Raw genomic sequence first — 7,209 nt, forward strand, 5'->3', positions numbered from 1 at the left:
CCCACTCTTCCGTAAAGCGTATTAAATCACATTTCCTGTATTGATAGGAACTAGCACCAGTACATATTATTTTGAAATCACATAAAAAGTCAAATAGTAATGTTACATGATCACTGCATCCCAGGGATTGTAGATATTCTAAGTTCACTATGTCATTCTCATCTTTAGATAAAATTAGGTCAAGTATGTTTTTGCTCTGATCATTTCTACATCTTGTGAATTGGTTTACATGTTGAAACAAAAAGTTATCTCTTAAGCACTCAATAAATAAGCTTTCATGATGATCCTCTCCATGTGTGGTGGTGTACGTGGCCCAATCAATGTCCTTCATATTAAAGTCTCCCGTAATATATAAATTCTCGGCGAGTCCAACTGCCATGTTTAATAAATGGTTAATTTCATCACAGTTTCTAGTGTTGGAGGGGCTCCAATATATACACCCTAATGTTATTGTTTTGCTATCACTAATCCAGTCAATCCACAAAGCATCACCATAAAAGGAATTAAGAGTGGTATTTGGTGAAACATTCAATTCTGTTTTCGCATAAATAATGACACCTCTACCAAGGTCAGTTCCAGGAAAAGCTGAGTAACCATCAATATGATACAATGTGGAAGAACATGATATATTGTCGAAATTATACTTGGGTAACACTTCTGTGACAAATACAAAGTCTGGTGACACAATAGACAACTGCAAACGCAATTCATCAAGTTTGTTTTGGAGCTGATCTGCATTAGTATACATGCACTTACATCTTTCTGCAATTGATTCTGTTAAAACTGTTTTCGCGACAATAGTGGAATCAATACTTCGGTAAATATCACAGGGTTCCTGATCACTTATTGATTTAAAATCACACGTGATTAGACTAGAGTTAATTGCTTGACACTGTTTATGCCTATACTGCAAACCATTGCTCTGATTACTGTTTAAAATCTCATTGTTTTCAGACAAAGAGTCATTAACACAACTTGAAAAACTTTCAACGAAAGAACTGTGATTAACACAACTTGAAAAACTGTCAACGAAAGAACTGTGGTGAACACTTGAAACTGGAACACTAACTCTATTTACAGTTTCTTTAAATTTATCATAGATGAAATGGCCGACCCGGCTCTGAAATGCCCGGTTTCGCCATTGTGCTATTCACAAGACTATCTGATCTTCTTTCCACTATTTCCCCTCTAAAAATAATTAAATCATGATTTTTCTCTTCCAACTTTCGCTTCTCCAGTTCCCTTTGAGATTCATATTCTTTATTCTCTCTTCTTTAGTCTGATCCGGGGTTATGAAAATCTTGCTCCATCTGTGAGCATAAACTTGCCCTATCTTCGCCCTCAGATACCTTGTCCCCCCTAGAACTCTGTGTTTGTCTGAAACACTCCCAAGAGTTACCTTGATCAGTCGATCCCTTCCGTCCGATGGCCTTCCCAAGCGTACAAAATCAAAATTTTTCAGACCAACACATTTGGTTGTAAGAAGTATTTCTTTCAGAGAAATTTCATCGTCCCCCTTCTTATCGGTGCTTTCCGCTCTCGGTTCTGGCACATTGTGTATAATAATGTTCAACTTACGCTCCTCGCGCTCTCTGTACTCAGTGATGGCTTTCTCAACTTGCTCTTCAACAACACTTTGTAGAGTATTTTTCAGATTCTCGTATTTTTTCTCACACGACTCAATTTTAAGCTGCTGTAAATGCAGAGCCTTAGCTAGTTCAGTTATTTTAGGTAAAACCCGAGTACATCCATCACAATTGAAAGGCAGATTTTTAACATTTGGCTCACTCTTAAGAACATCGTAAACCTTGTTAGACACATGACTACACTCCAGGCAGAACCAAAAGTTACAAATACTGCAATTAAAGCACTTTGGACTCTCCCCTTTAAAAGAAATCTCACACTGAGCACATGTTTTGTTATTAACAACTTGAGACGCCACATGCAGTGATTTTTTTTGCTTTTTTTTCTTACAGCCTGTGCCTTTTGGATTGGGAAAATTAGCGCGATAAACCATGAAATTGGGAAAAATAGCGCGATAAACCATGAAATTGGGAAACATTATAAATATGATTATAAGAACAGAATTAAAATTATTAAAGTATGTTTGACAGCATTTTTATATTATAAAGTACTAATTTAATGTGTTCTTACAATGAAGACAATGTTAAGTTAATATCCTTCCAAATTTATATTGAACTTGCAATAATCTATATAGATTCTTAAATATACCATTTAATCATAACCTCTTAACAGTAAGAATTTAATTCAGTATTCTTTTAAATTAAATATCATATGGTGAAAACATAAACAAATATTTATTTAAAAAAACGCTTTAGTGGTCTTGCTATGTTAATGATGTATTATATGGAGTTAAAATAATTTATGTCATTTCTTTACCTTTCAACATCTTGCACTTCAATGCTAATTGCTATTTCAGTAAACTGTAAAGCGTGACAAACATAATAAAGCAGAATATGCATATGAATCTGATTTTACACAGATCCACTAACATATAAATCATATCATGTTTGTCTCTTTCCATTTCCGAACGATACTCATCTTAAATGCAATAACTTTGTGAGTAACTGTAGACTAACTCCAATTTCCCAACACTGATTTCCGTGATGCACATTCACTGTGAAGATTTGTAATAAATATTTGTTGTTTTTATCTCAAACGTTATATTTTGCGTTAATTGACACACGCATTAAATTATTCCGTAATAACCATATGATATCCGTTGTTAATTTGAATGTTATTTATCATTTTCGCCGCGCATCGCAAATTTCTCGTCTGCTTGCCGCCATCTTGGGCGTGTGTAAAAACAGGCGTTTACAATCGGGATACAACGACTATCGTCGGTATCCTCCGCAATATAGAGAGAGATGTGGATAGCAACGTAAAATCGTATTCGGCTAAATTCGCGAAAAATACGTAAGTCAGTTGTTGTTCGGCGACGACTCGGCAACTCGATCGGCACTCGTTCGAAATTATTGCAAAATTACATTGAAATCTTATTGGCTTTATTGGGAAAATTTTGTCTTTTTTTGGGAAATTTTAATCAAATTTTTGGGAAAAAACGTCATTTTTTGCAATTGGGAAGCAGCCGAATATCGGCTGTAATTTCTGGCAAAAAAAATCACTGACATGAGACGCCACTTGAGATGCCATCATAGATCTCCTCAGAAAAAATGTAATCCGCTCAAAAATTAATCCTCATGATATAAGAACACTTCATAGATCACAGAGACCAAATTAATTTTAAATGTTTTAAGAAAGAGATGTTGATCGATCTCACACTAAGCACATGCTTCGTTATTAACAACTTGAGACACCATCAAATAAATCCTTGGAGAAAACCGTAATGTCCTCAAAATATAATCCTCATGATAAACGAACACTTCATTAATCACAACAGCCCAAAATAATTTTAATTTAAATGTTTGAAGAAAGAGATGTTGATCGATTTAATAAAAAAAAAATTCATTCAAACAAGTCAATCTTTGTAGCCTTAAGGTTTTTTCTCACTAACAATATGACACCACGGTTACCATTATGATTTGGCATGAAAATATTATAATTTAAAAATGACAAGTTATTAATATTATATTTGTCATAACTGACCTTCGGGAATACTTCACATAGTCAAACAATATCCGGATTATCAGTTGCAAGATATGTTTACTCGACAATACGATATATTAGATTGATTGAACTTGATTTTATAGACATACAGGAGACATAATTTTTTGACATTCAAAAATTGGTTAACAAGAAGAACTCTGAGCTGAACGTATGTACTTATAAAAGCTCAGAGCATTCGAGAAGAACTACTTAGTAACAAGAAAAGAAACCTCATGTTGAAGCTTTTGTCAGTTTGCAAACTTGATATTGGAGCTTTTGTCAATAATAAACTATGCCGTGGACTAGGCTTAGGCACAAGTTTACTATTAAAACTTAACACCGAATACACTTTGGTAACGTTTAAATACCTTGTAAAAGGCACCATTCGTCCCTCTAACTTCTGCAATAAGTTCTTCCATTTTCAGGCATAAGTGTGTTCTGGGAAAACCGGGTTATTAATCTCGGCTTTGCGAGTTTATGCAACGAACAATTTAATCGTGACGGAAACCAACTGCAGACTGGTTTTCGCTCATAAGTCAATCCGACCACACGGTAAACCGGCCTGCCATGTATTTTAACGATGGAAGAACCGACTCCATTCACAACGTGTGCAAGAATACGCGTATGAACAATAACGATTTTACATTTAGGAAACACATATTTATACCCAATAATTAATGCTAACAAATATGTCACAAATATCAAGTACATGTTGGAGAGCTATACTATTTTTTTACAATCATTATTGGTGGTTGATCTTGATGAATAGTATATCTATCAAGTGTTTCTTGTAAAGTTCGTGTGCTTTTAAGTAAGCCGAAGCATGACCATTAGAACTGTTACACATTAAAATCTATTATATACTTACACCAACATTAACTGTGAAATAAACATGGTCTCGTAACATTAAAGGGGCCTTTTCACAGATTTTGGCATGTATTGAAGTTTGAAATTAAATGCTTTATATTGATAAATGTAAACATTAGATATAAAAAGCTTCAGTAAAAATAAAGAATAAAATTTCAAAAGAAAAAGAAAAAAAGTAACCCTCAACAGGACTCGAACCACTGACCCCAGGAGTTCTGTAGTAAAAGAGTACCACTTTTACCACTCGGCCATCCGTCCTCATACAATCAAAGATGTTTTTTTATTCTTTATATATGCAAACCTCGTAGTTTCACAAAACATAACCACAACAACAGAACTCTTTAAATTAATTCAATAGTTTCGCTTTGCAACGTTTTATAATTTTTAGGTTTTTAAATCGTTAAAACATGCATATATAATGGGAGATTTTAGATCATGGTAAATGTTCCGTATTTCTGTTTCCTCACAAATATCATTACTAAAACGAAAATGTTCATATCTAAAACACGTTTTTCTAATTTTGTCAATTTACTAAAACGTGAAAAGGCCGCATTAAGCTGTCCATAACAACACATTTAAGATTCTTTCGAAAACTAAGATAAAAATGCCAACAGTGACTGTAAAGTAATGTTTTCTCTCTTATTACCAATGGTGTTTTTTAGGTGAAAACACAAATTTATATATCAATATTGTTTATTGATAGTTCTTTGGTAAGAAGGGCTGTTTCTAGCCAAGCACTTGTGCATGATGACAGCGTTTTAATCACGGGATGGAACCATTGCGAACATAACGCTCTTGTTATGTGCGTAAAATGTCGCAATGCAGCTTCCGTTGTGGTGGCAATTTAAAAAAAAAATGGATGCAGACGGTGAGTACGATTTTGTTTTTTACGTTTCCCGAAGACTTATAGACCTTACTTTAACAATCGGGGAATGCTTTTCGATACAAATATTAATATTGTTTACTATTCTGGCAAAATTCTTGAGAAAAATCCGATATCCTTACATCAAGGACTTTAAAAAGGTTGGTTCCTGTGATGTTGGCAATGAACACGTCGCATATGTTTACGATATTATTATTTTTTTGGACAGAAAGTCCCATTTTCATTCGTTTTTTTTTTAAATAACTATGCTCGGCTACAAAAAAATATTTTAACCTCTGCTGAAAAGAAGGTGTTGTTACTGTTGTTTTGAAAATGTTGTGGTCGCGAGCACATGTTGTGGTCGCGAGCACATGTTGTGGTCGCAATTTATTGTTGTGGTGCTGATGTGAAGTAACTTATATAAGAACAAACGTAAGGGAAGTAATGTAACATAAGATCAAAGGTTGGTAATTGTTTTATTGAAACAAAACAATAATGTTGCATGAAAACCTTGCATTACGACCACTCATAGTAAAGATTATTTTTATTATTTATTTTGTATTGCAGATGTGAATATTCAAGGGAAGATGAAAGAAAGGATTGTTCCTATCAATATAAAGAAGTGAAACTCCAGCTGCTGGAGCAGTATTGAATTCTCATTAAAAACAATTAGTTGGTCCTTTATTTAAGGCAAGTGACCGATTGCCAAAACAGTACAAAACAGCACAAAACAGCACAATACACACCAACATAAACACAAAATATGAATAAAGCTGGGGTCACCGCCTTGGAACGGTCAATGCAAAGCATTGGGGGTTTAAACCTCACACTTGGCCCAACAATATTCATAATACATTTAAGTGTAAATAAAATCTAACGTCATAGCATTGTACCTCAAATCAAACAATAATAAAAGGGAATTAAAACTCATTCAATTTAATTACAATTTAATTACTCAATGATATTTAAGATACCAGAGTAACAGAGTTACAACATTTTGACGAACGATAAAATGAAACTACAAACAAGTGTCAACTACATTCTTTCTTTATAGAAAAAGATTTCAAAATATAGCGTCATTAAGTTAATATTTCAGATTATCATCGCGCAAATACAGGAAGAAGCAGCAATAATGGGTGTAAAAATTCCATATTACATTGCTTGGTTGTTTATGTGACTGCTAAAAATTAAATTAATAATAATTAAATAAAAAAGAAACGCCTATCAGAGAGAAAATATAAATAAAATTGAACGTTATAAACCCAATGACCTATGCATGTAGCTTACAACTGGAAAGTTGATCGTATGACGTCAAAAAATCCATCTATCCAGGAACAGAGAAAGAGTTATGACGTAATTGACAGGCGAAGACACAATGACGTGAAAAAAATCCAGGGGCGGTACTGTAAAGTAATAATAAAACAAGAGTTCCGCGGTCGGAGATGACCGCATTGAAGCCGGATTTTTGATTTAAATGACAGGAAAGTACCTTTCGTGTTTTTGTCAATGCAATACTTAAATTACTGAAATATTGTTCAAAGGTCAAAATGAAATGTAAGTACTTTTCAAGGCATGAGCAAACCTTGTGTTATGTTTTGAATGCATGCATATACATGAACAACAATAACATTTAAGGTCAAATGTGGAGGTTCTCTGGTCTGCTGAGCTCAAAGCCGACAATTTCTAGTGATGGACACGTACTGGCTGGTTTATCTCCGTAACATGCGTCGGGACATCAACCTGGGCTGTTTTTTTTTATTTGATTATCAATGTACAACAATTGGGAAAAACAAGTGTGCTTGCAAACCTTCATGTCAAGTTTGAAGACTCTATGTCCAAGCATACCAAAGTTA

At 34.0% G+C, this 7,209-nt stretch overlaps 1 long non-coding RNA gene across 1 annotated transcript in view; it reads right to left on the reverse strand.

Annotated features, from left to right (window-relative positions):
• LOC127835288 (uncharacterized) overlaps positions 1-4,140 on the reverse strand; it is a 41,391-nt gene extending 37,251 nt beyond the window's left edge. The window contains exon 1 of the long non-coding RNA XR_008028445.1: positions 3,996-4,140. This is a non-coding gene — a long non-coding RNA (uncharacterized LOC127835288). The remainder of the gene's footprint in view (positions 1-3,995) is intronic.
• Positions 4,141-7,209: the final 3,069 nt, after the last annotated feature.

This window comes from Dreissena polymorpha, chromosome 6 (assembly GCF_020536995.1).
Source record: "Dreissena polymorpha isolate Duluth1 chromosome 6, UMN_Dpol_1.0, whole genome shotgun sequence".
NCBI lineage: Eukaryota > Metazoa > Mollusca > Bivalvia > Myida > Dreissenidae > Dreissena > Dreissena polymorpha.